Source organism: Echinops telfairi, unplaced genomic scaffold (genome assembly GCF_000313985.2).
Source record: "Echinops telfairi isolate 266 unplaced genomic scaffold, ASM31398v2 ScPeMD7_3;HRSCAF=10, whole genome shotgun sequence".
Taxonomy (NCBI): Eukaryota; Metazoa; Chordata; class Mammalia; order Afrosoricida; family Tenrecidae; genus Echinops; species Echinops telfairi.
The window spans coordinates 13,176,205-13,190,812 of NW_022103899.1; positions in this window are offsets into that span (position 1 = coordinate 13,176,205).

Below are 14,608 nucleotides of genomic sequence, written 5' to 3' on the forward strand. Positions count from 1 at the left end.
TGGGGGAATAAATCTACGTGCATATATTTATAGGTTTAGTATTAAGATAGCAGATGGGCATTAGGTCTCTACTCAAGTACTCCTTCAGTGCAAGAACACTTTGATCTATTACACTGGTATTCCATGATGCTCACGTTCCTGACACGAATGCTGAAGACAAAGCGGATGCATAAGAAAGCTGATGGTGGCCAGTTATCAAAAGATATAGCATCTGGGGTCTTAAAGGCTTGAAGATAAACAAGCAGACATCTAGCTGAGAAGCAACAAAGCCCACATGGAAGAAGCACACCAGCCTGTGTGATAACAAGGTGTCAAAGGTATCAGGTAACAGTCATCAAAGAACAAAAACTCCTGTCATTGTGAATGAGTGGGAGTACAGATTGGAGACCCAAAGCCCATCTGTAGGCAACTGGACATCTTACATAAGGATTGTGGGGAGGAGATGAGCCAGTCAGGGTGTAGTATAGCACTAATGAAACATACAACTAGTTCTTTGAAGATTCTTCCCCCCACTATCATGATCCCAATTCTACCTAACAAATCCGGCTAGACCAGAGTATGTACAAGGGTACAGATAGAGCTGGAAACACGGGGAATCCAGGACAGGTAGAACCCTCAGGAACAATAATGAGAGTAGTGATACCAGGAGGGCAAGGGGTAGGCAGGGTAAGGGGGAACCAATCACAAGGACCTACATATAGTCCACTCCCTCGGGACGGACAACAGAAAAGTAGGTGAAGGGAGACATCATCGGACAGTGTAAGACATGGAAAAATAATAATAATTTATAAATTGTCAAAGGTTTGTGAAGGGGGTGTGGCAGGGAGAGAGGGTAAAAATGAGGAGCTGATACCAAGGGCTCAAGTACAAAGCAAATGTTTTGAGAATGATGATGGCAACACATGTACAAAAGTGCTTGACACAATGGATGGATGTACGGATTGTGATAAGAGTTGTACAAGCCCCCAATGAAATAATTTTAAAATAAAAACAAAGAAGAAGAAAAAGACCAAGCAAAGAAAAATAGCGCAAGGTATGTAAGAGATAGAACACATGCTCTCCTCACTTATCAGTGTGGGTCGGTCTCAAAGACCAGGTCGTTACGTAAAAATTGTCATTGTGCAAAAAGGGAGACCGCATTAGATCATAAAACAAAAGATGAATACATCATCACATAAATGCCAAATCATATCATGCAGGATTACATAACTGCCAAACCACTGAGAATCATGGTAGAGCTGAATTGACACGCGACTTTACCTATCAAAGCCAGGATTATTCTTGCCACTCTGCTGCTCTTGTCACACATTACTGACAAAGTACATCATGAATGTGCAATTTTATCAAATAGTAGATTTTATCATCATAAATGTGAAATGTTGGATAATGAGTTGCTAAGTGAGGAGAAGGTTTACATGTGACCCTCCAGCAGTTACAGAGACATAACTTAGAAGAAATTGAGCTATGCGTAATTTTTCTGGGGAGTGTGAGGGAGTAGAAAATAACCACAGGAGATAAATTGCCAAGATATAGAATATCCAGGTCGGGGCTGGTTCAGCTTTTCCTGGAGTGAGGAGAGGCAGGGGATGAGGGTGCTGTACTTGTTTTGGAACTGTTTCCATTAGCTTGTGAGAAGAAAAGTCAAGGCAGAAAATGCACACATACACACACCCCACATATGCCTTGATCCTTTGAAAACCAATGTGAATAGTGAATATGGTGGCAGCACATTGCTTACGGAATATATTAGAGACAGTATTAGAAAACACTGTAATTGGATCACAAATCAAATTTTGTATGACCTTTGCCAAACACTCCTTAAGTTTTGGTATCCCCATCTTAAAGTGTCTGACAGAATCAATTGTTAGAATTTTCACATCTAATATTTTAATATCTAGTAGCATTATCAGAATCTGTTATCATTTATGTCTTATGCTTAGAAGAAACTAAGCTTTAGTTAGACCTACTAGGTTTTTGTTGTTATTGTTACTTGAATGATGAAGAACTAAACGACTCCCATAAGCCCATGAGACGTTCATGTGCAGACTTCGCAAAGTTCTTGGGAAAATGCAATTCAAAGATAATGAAACCCTTCGGGTCTAAAACTACACTCACTTCCTTGTTAGAATAATCATCCACTGAAGATTTTGTGTGTACATAGATTTATTCATATGTGCAGTATTTACCCAAGGACAAAGTTCAGAGGGTGGGAAAAGGAGCCCCAGATGGTACACTGAAGGAACTGAAATGGATGAGGGGAATGGGAGTGTGTACAAAATGTTTAATGTGAAACTTTGATAGGCTTTGCCAACCACCTCATTAACAATAATCATTTTTTTAAGTTAATGGAAATTTTCTGTGAACTTTTTGAAGACCTTTGATATTTTTACTTTCACATCATCAATTTCACTTAGAAAACACTAGTTTTACTAAAGTCTAGTAAATGGAAATCCATGTTTTGAATTTGTCACAAGACTTCTAATTCAATGCCTCTCTCAGGGTAGAATTGACTAGATGGCAGTGTTTTGGCTTTTCGTTTAGTATGCATCAACTACTATTTCAAAAAGGAAGTCTCAGAGAGTTACAGTGTTAGTATACTTAAATTATGGAGCCGGCACCTAGGCACATGGTAACAGTTATGAAAACTCCTGGGAAATGATTTTTCATCATCATTACCAAAAGTCTAATTCAGGCTGTTAATCGTGACCATAAGAGCAGGCATTTTACAATCCCCCAAACTCAAAAAACCAAGTTCATTGCTATTGAGTAAATTATGATTCATAGCCCAATAGGACAGAGTAGAATTGCTCCTTCTGGTATCTGAGGCTGTACATCTTTACAGAAACCTTCCTGAGGAGAAGCTGGTGGGTTCAAACTGCTGACTCTCCCACCAGCGCTCTTTTCATAATTCTTAGAAAGGAAAACAAAAAGTATGAGGACCTCGAGAAAGCAGCTCAGAGTATGCCAAGCTAAGGAGGGGTGGGAAAAAAGATGATTGCTGCTAACTTCACAAAGCAAAGCTGAAATATGGTGACAGCTACTTCTATTGGAGCAGAACAAAGTAACTTTCATAGCAGATAGGGGAATTCCAAACCAATGTGACCTCAGTTCATTAAATGTATGATGTAGGTCCATTATAATATGGATATATACATATATGATGAAGACATCTAAGTATGCATATTACATTATTTTCTTGCAATATACTAAAGCAACTTGTAATCAATGATCAGGCATGTACTTTGAGTTAGATATGGTTGTGTTGGGTCCTACCCTGCTCTCTAGTAAGGCTCAGGAGCACCGTATAATCACCCAGTGAATACTGGTTATCCTGTGATATGCATTGACTCACACTTCAGTGCAAGCTGACCCCACCGTCCGGCTTAGTGATTAGGTTGACCAGCTAAGAAAAATCAGACCCAAACTGTGGTTTGAAAGATCGAGTAAATGAATTTGAAGTCATGTGGAGACTGCTTGGGAATACAGTTTTTGTTGTAAAACATAACAACAAAAATTTTTACATAGAACATAAAGTGGATGGGCCCTTCTTAGTGAAAGCATGAAAATACAGTAACTTTCCCAATTAATGTATTGCAAGTTAATCTTTTCTCTGGTTTATAATTGTCTGAATGTCATTATCTATACCTCAGAATGATTTACTCAGCAATTTTATGTGTACTGTAGTTTATTAATACAATGTAGCGAGAATTTAAGAGGAGATAAATAATTCTTAACATCTTTAGATTAGAGGAAACACTTTTTATAGCAACTAGTCAATCTAACTTTTTATTATTATACACAAAAAGTTCTGCAAGCATTTTACATGTTATTTTCCAAAGCAAAGCAAATTAAATCTCATTCATTAAAAGGATCTCTATCTAATGACAGTTACTGAGAATCGATACTTGTTGTCCCTCCCATCTATTATTATATAATAAATCCCTCCCATCTATTATTAAAAACAATCAACTGATTTTCCACTGTAACTGTGCACATATGTTAAGTATCACCTTGAGAGAAATTATAATATTGTTTTAAAAATATTTTGATGAATAAAATTTTGAAAAGAGCAGAAAATGAAGCATTAGTTATTGCAAAAAGTCCATATTTAGCTAACTGCAACTAGTTTACTTAGTTGTTGTTATTTTATACTTTGTTTTCCCCAAATGTTAAACAACATATTAAAAAATTGGTCATATGTCTGCATATTTTTTATCAACTTTTATTAATACCTCATATATTTGGAACTTTCAGGAAACTCAGCATTTGCTTATACACACTCACGAGTATTTAAAATCTACAACACTACAGACTCAGCAACCCTATAGAAGAGAGAACTGCTCCTTAGGATTTCCAAGTCTATAAACCCTTTTTGGGAACAAATATCCTCATCTTTCTTCCAAACAGTGGCTGTGGGGTTGAAAAGTGGACCGTGCAATCTGCAGCCCAGGACCTACATCACAGCCCCACCTTGACTCCGCAGCCATTCGGTGGGTGGGGAGAGGGGAGGAGGCATGTTTTAGGAATATCTATTGCTAGAATAAAAAACAAATGAAACTTGACATGGATTTTATTTACATAAAATCATAAATACATGTTTATATGAGCTTCCTGAAAGTGAGCATCCTTAAATTAGTGATCATATGATCTGGTTAAGTTGGTCTCAATTTATGTGTTCACTCTTAAAAGAGTTCTGACTTGGGATCATAAAGGACACAGTCAGCCTAGCCACACTAACCTAGGCGGCACTGAACAAGCGGCCCTTACATGTTGAGGCTGCTTAATGAACTTAGTGAGTTCAAACAATTGGGAGACAAGATCCTCCTTTCCCTGAAGGGCTTAAAACATTTCTTCCGATTTCTGGTTTAATTTCAGTTGATATTGAAAAAGATAGCCTCTGTGCCTTTGTGGGTGTAGATTTATTGTGAATTTATTCTGAAATGTTTACTTGCTGAGAATCATTCTTGGTATTTAAATGAAAAGATTTGCCTTTGCTATGCTTCTAGGAAAAAGCCCCAGGTGGTGCTGCAGGATAGACATTGAACTGCTAAACTCAAGGTCAATGGTTCAAACCCACTAGTCACTTCTTGAGAGAAAGATGAAGCTACATGCTCCTGTAACGATTTCCAGCCTCAACGAGCCTCAATCTCTCTCTCATTTTCTCAGCCATCAAATCAATTCTTACTCATAGTGACCCTGTAAGACAAGGTAGAACTTCCCCTATGGGTTTCTGAGACTGTAGTGTAGCTCTTTGCAGTGGAAAAAGCCTTGTCTTTATCCCCTGGAATGGCTGGTGGTTTCAAACTGTTGATCTTGCCTTTAGCAGTGAACCCCTGCTTAACCCACCACACCACCAAAGCTCCAGTATGAGTGGGAGTTGGTGTCAGGCAGTAGGTGGTTATGTGCCAGTTGACCTAAGTAACATTTACTTAAATGACCAACTCCGTTGTTCTGCTTACATGATTCTATCATTAAGTTTTAAAGATTATAAATGCTATGAATGCTGCGTTCAGGCTGTTTTATTCAGTCTCATCTGTATGTAACTTAAAATATTAGGACAATTTCTAGAAATTAGAAAGTATCTTTTCTATTTTCTACAATGTGTTATATAATTTTACTGTGTGCAGTATCAATGTGTATGCCAATATGCAGGACATACATTCAAGAAGATCATCTAGTTTAATAAAAACTCTTAATGCCTGAGAAAAATCCAAGAACCTGTTTTTACTATTTAGTTTTGAGGTGTTGGGTATTTACAGTCTCATCCTGCCCTCTAGTGTTAATAACTGGGAACATACAAAAACTGTCCTTTATTGGCAATAAAAATATAATTTTATCTCTCTTTTCCTATCGGAAAAAAATCCCAAAGGGAAGATTTCCAAGTCAACTTTATGACACATGTATTAGAGGTACCATAATCCGGTATTTATTGCATACCATCTGATAAGAGCATCACATTTATAGAAGTAGAAGAGCACTTCATTCGCTGTTAGGTGCCATTGAACAGCTTCTGACTCAAAGCAACCCTAGGAACAGAGAATACATTGTGCCATCTGCTAACCCCAGGTTGTTATTAGCATCCCTCTTGTCCTAATGGCAATCTCTTCTTCGATGAGTCCAGGTGTCCAGCACAGAGATTGAAAAGGTATGGTGCAAAGATACAACCCTTTCCTGAGGTTAAATCTGCAGCACCCCCTTTGTTCTGTTGTACAACTGCCTCTCATTCCCTATGTAGGTTCCACAGGAGCATAATGAAATATACTAGAATTCCTTTTCTTTTATGACAGCTCCCTGTCCATGTATTGCCACAACCATTATTTAATTCTCTTAGTAGAAATTTACTCACATGTGATATTGATGTTATTGCTGCATTCACTTTTGCACAAATATGGATCTCTTCCAATTGGTTAATCAGGTAGCTATGTTCCAAATGTCTTGTAATCGATGTGAGTGCTTGCAAGGCTTCATTAAGTTGTTGGACAATTTCACCTGGTGCACCATCAATTCCTGGAGCCTTGCTTATCACTTTTGCCTTCTGTGCAGCTTGGGCTGTTTCCTTCAGTATAATTGGTTCTTGATCATATGCTACGTGTTGAATTGGGGGGCAAATGCCAACCAGTTCTTTCTGGTATTACTTCCGTAGTCTTTAGATGTTTGTAGCATCTTTCAATATTTAACCAAAGAATGCTTCGATATTACAACTTGAATCTTGAATTATTTTAATTAATTAATTTTTATTTTTTGAATCATTTTATTGGGGGCTTGTATGATTCTTATCACAATCCATTTATATATCCATTGTGTCAAGCACATATGTACATTTGTTGCCATCATCATTCTCAAAACATTTACCTTCCGCTTGAGCCCTTAATATCGGCTTCTCATTTCCCCAACTCCCTCCCCACTCCCCACTCCCTCATGAACCCTTCATAATTCATAAATTATTATTATTTTGTCATATGTTACACTGTCAGACATCTCCCCCCACCCTCTTTTCTGCTGTCCATCCCCCAGGGAGGAGGCTATACGCAGATTCTTGTCATCTGTTCTCCCTTTCCATCCCACATTCCCTCTACCCTCCCAGTATCGCCACTCTCACCACTGGTCTTGAAGGGATCATCTGTCCTGGATTCCCTGTATTTCCAGTTGCTATCCAAACCAATGTACATCTTCTGGTCTAGCCAGATTTGTAAGGTAGAATTGGGATCATGATGGGGGGGGACACATTTAAGAACTAGTTATATGTTTCATCATTGCTACCCTGAACCCTGACTGGCTCATCTCCTCCCCACAACATGGTGCCTGGCTATCAAAAGATATAGCGTCTGGGGTCTTAATGGCTTGAAGATAAACAAGCAGCCATCTAGGTCAGAAGCAACAAAGCCCACATGGAAGAAGCACACCAGCCAGTGTGACCACGAGCTGTCGAAGGGATCAGGTATCAAGCATCAAAGAACAAAAAATCATATCATTGTAAATGAGGGTGAGTGCAGAGTGGAGACTCAAAGCCCATTGGTAAGCAACTGAATCTTGAATTTTTTCTTCAGTTCTTTCAGTTAGAGCAGGTTCTTCCTTTTGGATGTTCTAACTCCAGGCCTGTGAACATTTCATTAGACTTTCTTTGGCCTTTCTGTTCAGCTCTTTTACACCCTACTTCTTCAGTAGACTTTAGCAGCTTTGTTCAAGAGCATCTTCCAGTCTCTTCTCACATACACTTTGTGTTTTTTCTTTCTGTCTTTTTAATTAGCTTTTGGTTTCTTCATGTAACGTTCTTAGTGTCATCCCACATATCAAGTGTTCTGCCATTAGAGTTCATGTGTCAAATATGGCCTTGAGATGTTCTTGGAATTCAGGTGAGCTATGCTCGAGGTTATATTTTGACTCTCATGAACTTGTTTTAATTTTCTTCAAATTAAACCTGAACTTCCAAACACCAAACCAAAATCTTACTGTCATTGAGCCAATGCTGAGTCATAGTGAGCCTATAGGACAAGGTAGAATTTTCATTGTGGGTTTCCAAGACTGCACTCCTACTGAGCAGAAAGCCTCATCTTTCTCTCATGGAATGGCTGGTATTTCTAACAGCTGACCTTTCAGGTTGCAGCCCCACGTACACACCGGGGCTCCAGATCATCAATGGCTTTCTGTTCCATAGTCATTTCCTTGCCTCATGTTGGCTGCTAACATCGATATACATCCATTTGATTCCTGTGTATTCCATTTGGTGAGTTCTAGTTTGTTTATGTTGTTGAAACAAAAGGTATATGCAATGAAGAAGTTATTGGCCTTGCACAATTGTAGCATTTGATCTCCAGCTTCATTTCTGTCAACAAGGCCATAGTTTTCAACTTCTGTCCCTTTACTTTGTTTCTAAATTTCCCTTTTCCAATCATCAGTAATTATCAGTGCATTTTGATCAATTCCATATTGAAGATGTCGGTAGACCGCTTCAATTTCTTCATCACTAGCTTTAGTGGTTGGTGCATAAGTTTGAATCGTAGTTATATTAACTGTATTTGCTTGTAAGTATATATGGGCAGTGCACTTCAAGATAGCTCTCAGAATGCTCTTTTGGGTAATGATGTGATGCCTCCTCTTGTGTTGTCGTTCCTGGCATAGGAAAGCATATATGGCATTTATTGGATTAACACAGGCCAATCCCAGTCCACTTCAGTGCACCGATGCCTAGGAAATTGATCTTTATGCCTTCTATTTCATTTCTGATGGTTTCTGATTTTCCTAGGTTCATACATCTTACATTCCAAGTTCTGGATGTTGGTAGTTGCTTCTTCTGACCTTGAGTTGTGCCCTACAAAGAAATCAAAGTTCTGAAAGCATCACTCCTTCCACGTAATTGTGGTCACCTCTGCTTTGAGCGCACGGCTCTTCCCAAGCTGTATCTGGAGTGTCCTCAACTTGAGATGCTCATCCCCCGACACTGCATCTCACAAGAACATTACTTGCCAAACATTACTGATGACAGTATTCCTTTTTTTCCCCCTCAGAATGATGCTAAGTGCTTTACATATTCCTTTTGAAATCACTGTGTTGGGTATTTTGGTTCTATGAAGAAAATGTTATTACTACTTTGCATATGAGGAAACAATTGTAGTTTATAAACCTAGAGATTGGTAGAACTAGAATTTGAAAAGTGAGGTGTTTATTAAACTTGCCCTTCTTCATTACAATGTCTACAATGATTTGCTAATTACTTATTCTGAATAACTAGCTTAGATGTTTTAGGAAGACCACTGTATGTACTGTAAGTCATAATTGTATGTTTTATTGGATTTTTAATTAACTAAATATAAGTAGGGGTTATTACCAAGCTAAGGTAACCCAAGAGAATTCTCAGCAAGTTTCATTTAAAACATTTCCAGGAGCTTAGTTGTATTTGCAGTTTCATGTATTTGTATTCCCCCAGTTTCTGTTCAGCATACATTTCCAATATTATTAAAAATAAAATATGCTACAATTTTATGAATATTTGGGAGAACGGCAAAAGAAATAATAGTGTTATATACTGTTTAAAATGTATAGGAACTTTTTCATAGGTTTCCTGAAGAACAATTACTTATCACTTTTTATTAATATTATAAAAGTCTTCATCTTAGAAGATATTATTAGCACTTCTTAAGCAAGTTCCCCAATCCCAGTTAGTACATTTCTTTTCAAGTTTATCATTTAAGCTATTTGCTTAATCTTGTTAATAATAAAACGACATATTTATGTTCCCCACTTCTCACTTTGTATGACTGTTACACTGGCAAAATTTTCTCAATTTTGCTTTTCTTTTATTGCTTGATATAATTGATTTAATTATTGTCATTATAGCTCAGATTATATTTAAAACTTTGAAATATTAATATATTTATAATTTATAGTACCAGTAGCTAAGTTTTATCAAATATTTTCTAGGTAGGAAACACACTATACTGAACAGTTGACACACATATTTTCATTTGATCTGCACAATTTGTTTCTAGGTAATGCCACCTTACTGGTAAAGAAGTAAGATGTGAGGCAGCAAGGCCTAAGCAATCACGATTCGTCTGCCCTAAGACAATATGATATAAACCTTTGTTCCTTATTATTTATTTATTTATTTTAAAAAATCATTTCCCTGGGGGCTTGTACAACTCTTATCACAATGCAATAGAAAGTAAATGTTCCTTATTATTGTATATGATTTATTGTTTGGCTTTTTTTTCTAAAATCTTCAAAGTTCTCAATTTTAATGATTCTTTGAGTCCGACAATTTATAGACAACCTGAAGAAATGGAAAGGCTTACAGATTTTCCCTCGAGTAGTTAATTACTGTGTGTGTGTGTGTGTGTGTGTGACTTGTGAAAGAAAAACTAGGGAATGCACAAAGAGTTAAGTGAAAAGTTTTCAAGATTTATAATTTTAAAGGGATCTCTCATTAAACAGTGGCAGATACTTTGAGTAAAAACTGGTAATTGTTTATTTCTTTATCCCTGGAGTGACAAATTCTTGGTAAGATGACCCATTTAGGTAGTTCACAGCTGCTCACATGTTGAAACTCTCTGGAAATTTCCCCAGCGATTTGTTAATTTTGTAGAACATTGTTTGGGGAATGAGGGATATGTTTTAAGAAGAAAGACTATTGGAAAGACAAAATTGTCTCTTTCTGATTCCAAAAAATTTACTCAAAAGAAGCAAGTAGTAGGGCTTCTCATTTGAGAGCCCTAGCACTTTAAAAAATAATCTGGTAAATAACAATCACAACCTTCATGGAAATACGGTTTAAATATGGCGCTAAAACTGCTGAATATATTCAGGTTCATTCTCATTTAGTGGGTGCTATACTACAATTAAAAACAACGACAACAAACTCAAATTCAAACACTTAACTGCTATCAAGTCAATTCTGATTCACAGTGGCCCAATAGAACCAAGTAATACTGTCCATTTGGGTTTCTGATGCTGGAAGCGTCCCCTTCCTCCCATGGAGTCTCTAGCTGATGTGAAGTGCTGACCTGTTAGTCATCCAAGGTTTAACTCACGCACTGTGGCACCTGTCGGCTTTGAGTCAGAATCAACTCAATGGTAGTGGATTTCTTTATGTTACAATTCATGAAAAATAGCCTATTGTCAGGAATGTTGAGAGAAATAGGTTACTTATTGGTACACCTTAGCTTACCCTTAATGCTTATTAGAATAAGTGTCAGATTGAAATAAAAACATTTTAGCATTATAAATGACTTTCTTAACTAAATTTTACTAGCTCCTTTAAAAAAAATCATTTTTGGAGGGGCTCGTACAATTCTCATCACAATCCATCCATCCATCCATTGTGTCAAGCACATTTGCACATTTGTTGCCCTCATCATTCTCAAAACATTTGCCTCGCACTCTAGCCCCTAATATCAGTTGCTCATTTTCCCCCTCCCTCCCCACTCCACCCTCCCTCATGTACCCTTCATAGTTCATAAATTATTATAGTTTTGTCATAAGTTACCCTGTCCGATGTTTCCCTCCGCCCTCTTCTCAGCTGTCCATCCCCCAGGGAGGAGGCAATACTTAGATTCTTGTAATTGGTTCCCCCTTTCTACCCCACATTCCCTTCACCCTCCAGGCATTGCCCTTCTTACCACTGGTCCTGAAGGAGTCATCTATACTGGATTCCCTGTGTTTCCAATTGCTGTACCAATGTACATCTTCCCGTCCAGCCAGATTTATAAGGTAGAATTGGTATCATGATAGTGGGGGGGAGGAAGCATTAAAGAGCTAGAGGAAAGTTATATGTTTCATCGTTGCTACCCTGCACCCTGATTAGCTCATCTCCTCCCCACAGCCCCTCAGTAAGGGGGTGTTCAGTTGCCCACCGATGGGCTTTGAGTCTCCACTCTGCACTCACCCACCTTTACAATGATATGATTTTTTGTTCTTGGATGCTTGATACCTGATCCCTTCGACAGTTCCTGGTCACACATGCTGTTGTGCTTCTTCCATGTGGGCTTTGTTGCTTCTGAGCCAGTTGGCCACTTGTTTATCTTCAAGCCTTTAAGACCCCAGATGCTATATCTTTTGATAGCCTGGCACCATCAGCTTTCTTCACCACCTTTGCTTATGCACACATTTGTCTTCAGTGATCGTATCAGGAAGGTGGGCACCCACTGATCTGATTTTTAGTTCTTTGATGTCTGATAACTGGTCACTTCTGCACCTCGTGGTCAGTCAGGCTGGTGTGCTTCTTCCATGTGGGCTTTGATGCTTTTCAGCTGGATGACATTTTACTAGCTCTTTTAAGAAATATATATATGCATTTTTAAATGAGACTTCTAAAACTATCTCAAAACTGTCTAAGTGCATTTCATTGAGATACAAAAGTGGGTGAAGGGAGATGTCGGACAGGGCAAGATATGACAAAATAATAATTTATAAATTATCGACGGTTCATGAGGGAGGTGGGAGCAGGGAGGGAGGGGAAAAAATGAGGACCTGATGCCAGGGGCTTAAGTGGAGAGCAAATGTTTTGAGAATGATGAGGGCAATGAATGTACAGATGTGCTTTACACAATTGATGTATGTATGAATTGTGATAAGAGTTGTATGAGCTCCTAATAAAATGATTTTTTTTTAAATATCCAGGAGAGAAAGCTCTATACAGTATTTGGATTAATGGTTTCTCGAGGGTATGGGAAGGGAAGTTGTATGGATATGAAGAGCTAATAACAATGTGTACAATAAAGAAGAAAACATTACAAAAAAGCGAGCGTAACGTAATTCAGAATAGAAATTTTCCCTGGAATATATATGATCTCAAATAAGTAAAAGTGAATGAATTGAGAAATCCCCTTTTAAATCTCAATCAAAACTCAAAGGGTACATTCAGAATCTCCCAAAGCAAGTGAAGCTCCTATAAAGAAAAAGCATGGGCATTTCTCATAAAACTTTTTAATGTTTAGGCGAACTTTAGACACTGCAGAGAGAAGTTTGTTGAGAGCATAAGCAGTTTTCAGATGGCAACTTCCATCAATAGAATTCATCTTGAAGGAACCTATTAGACTGTTGAAAGTGACCTTATGTTAGAAATGATATTCCACAACCAAGACAAGAATTCAGCCAATACTGAGTTAAGAAAAACATTCTTAGATCATCTCTAATTATTTGATTTGACAAATATTGATGGTGGATGATTCTAGATGATTTACATTTCAAGAGATTCTCTTGTCATCTCAAAACTAGAAGCAGATCGTTGTGAAACATGCATTCTACATGTGAATTCATGAAGGCCAAACAGACATTCTACATGTGAATTCATGGAGGCCAAGCAAACCAGATGTTAAGCAGCTTAGTGCTGGATGGATGCAAAATGGCATCTCATAATTCATGCTCAAGAATCAGCCTGTGGTAGAAAATGAAAATGTTAAATGAGTTCATTTTTATCTTAATTATTTTTTATTTTTCAGGAAAACCTTGCATTCACATCACTGAAAGCTTGACTAAGGGCACTGAGATTTAGCTCTACAGGTCAGCAAATCCAGCTACCTCAATCTAGTGCCCAGAGGCACCCATGCCAGAAGCCAGCCCCTGCCCCAAAGCACTCAGCTTGATTCGCTTTGTGGCGGGAAGTCCACACAGCCTTGTGTCAAGCTCTAACTGCAGGGTCTGCTGTTGCCGTTCCTTGCGGCTTCTCTAGCGCCCAAGCTGTCTCCTGCATCAAGAAGGTTCAAGGCACAGTTGTCATGAGGTTAAAGAGACAAGCACCGGTGCTGGCTTTTTTCTCTTTCTGGTGGTGAGATTCCCACTCTTGCTTTTGTGATAGCTCATTTTATACCCCAAGGTTGACAATCACAGTGATTCCTCTGGACCTTCACTCACGGTTATGGTACAACCCAACAGGTAGCATCGTCCACCATCTTACCCAGGTCCATCAGGAAAGGGAAGGTCGTTTGGTGGAAGTTACAAAAACATAGACTGTTGATTTGATGCAGCAGCTCTGAAAACCAGAGCACGCCTCTGAGAAATGTAGATTTGAGGAGCTCCGGATTCCCATTTAGGGTTGCAGAGAGAAGAGGGGATTTACATTTGAAGGAAAGGCCTGTGAGAGAGAGAGAAAGGAGGGGGGACTATTTGGCTTTTGGGGTTTTGAGCAGTTTACCATTGTATACATTAAGGCAGGAAAAATCATAATTGGTAGAATATTTAAAGCATGGAGTCATGTCTGACCTCTGCCTCATAGTAATTATTCTTGGGTGGTTGAGGATGATGATTTTGATTTTTGTTTTCCCTAAAAGTTAGAGAAGGTCTGATATAATCCCCATGTCATTTCTCCATTTTAAATCAGTGCTACCTGTAGGTAGAGTCATACAGTATATAGGCTACAAAAATTGCCATTTTAATTTAGTGATATGACTTTGAAGTTCTTATCTTCTCGCTTCCTCTTGGCTTGAAAGTTAATTTCTTTTTTTTTTCTTTCTTTCTTTTTTCCATTTTATTTATTTATTTATTTTTTAACATTTTATTAGGGGCTCATACAACTGTTATCCCAATCCATACACACATCAATTGTGTAAAGAGCATTTGTACATCGTTTCTCAAAACATTTTCTCTCCATTGAAACCCCCGACATTAGGTCCTC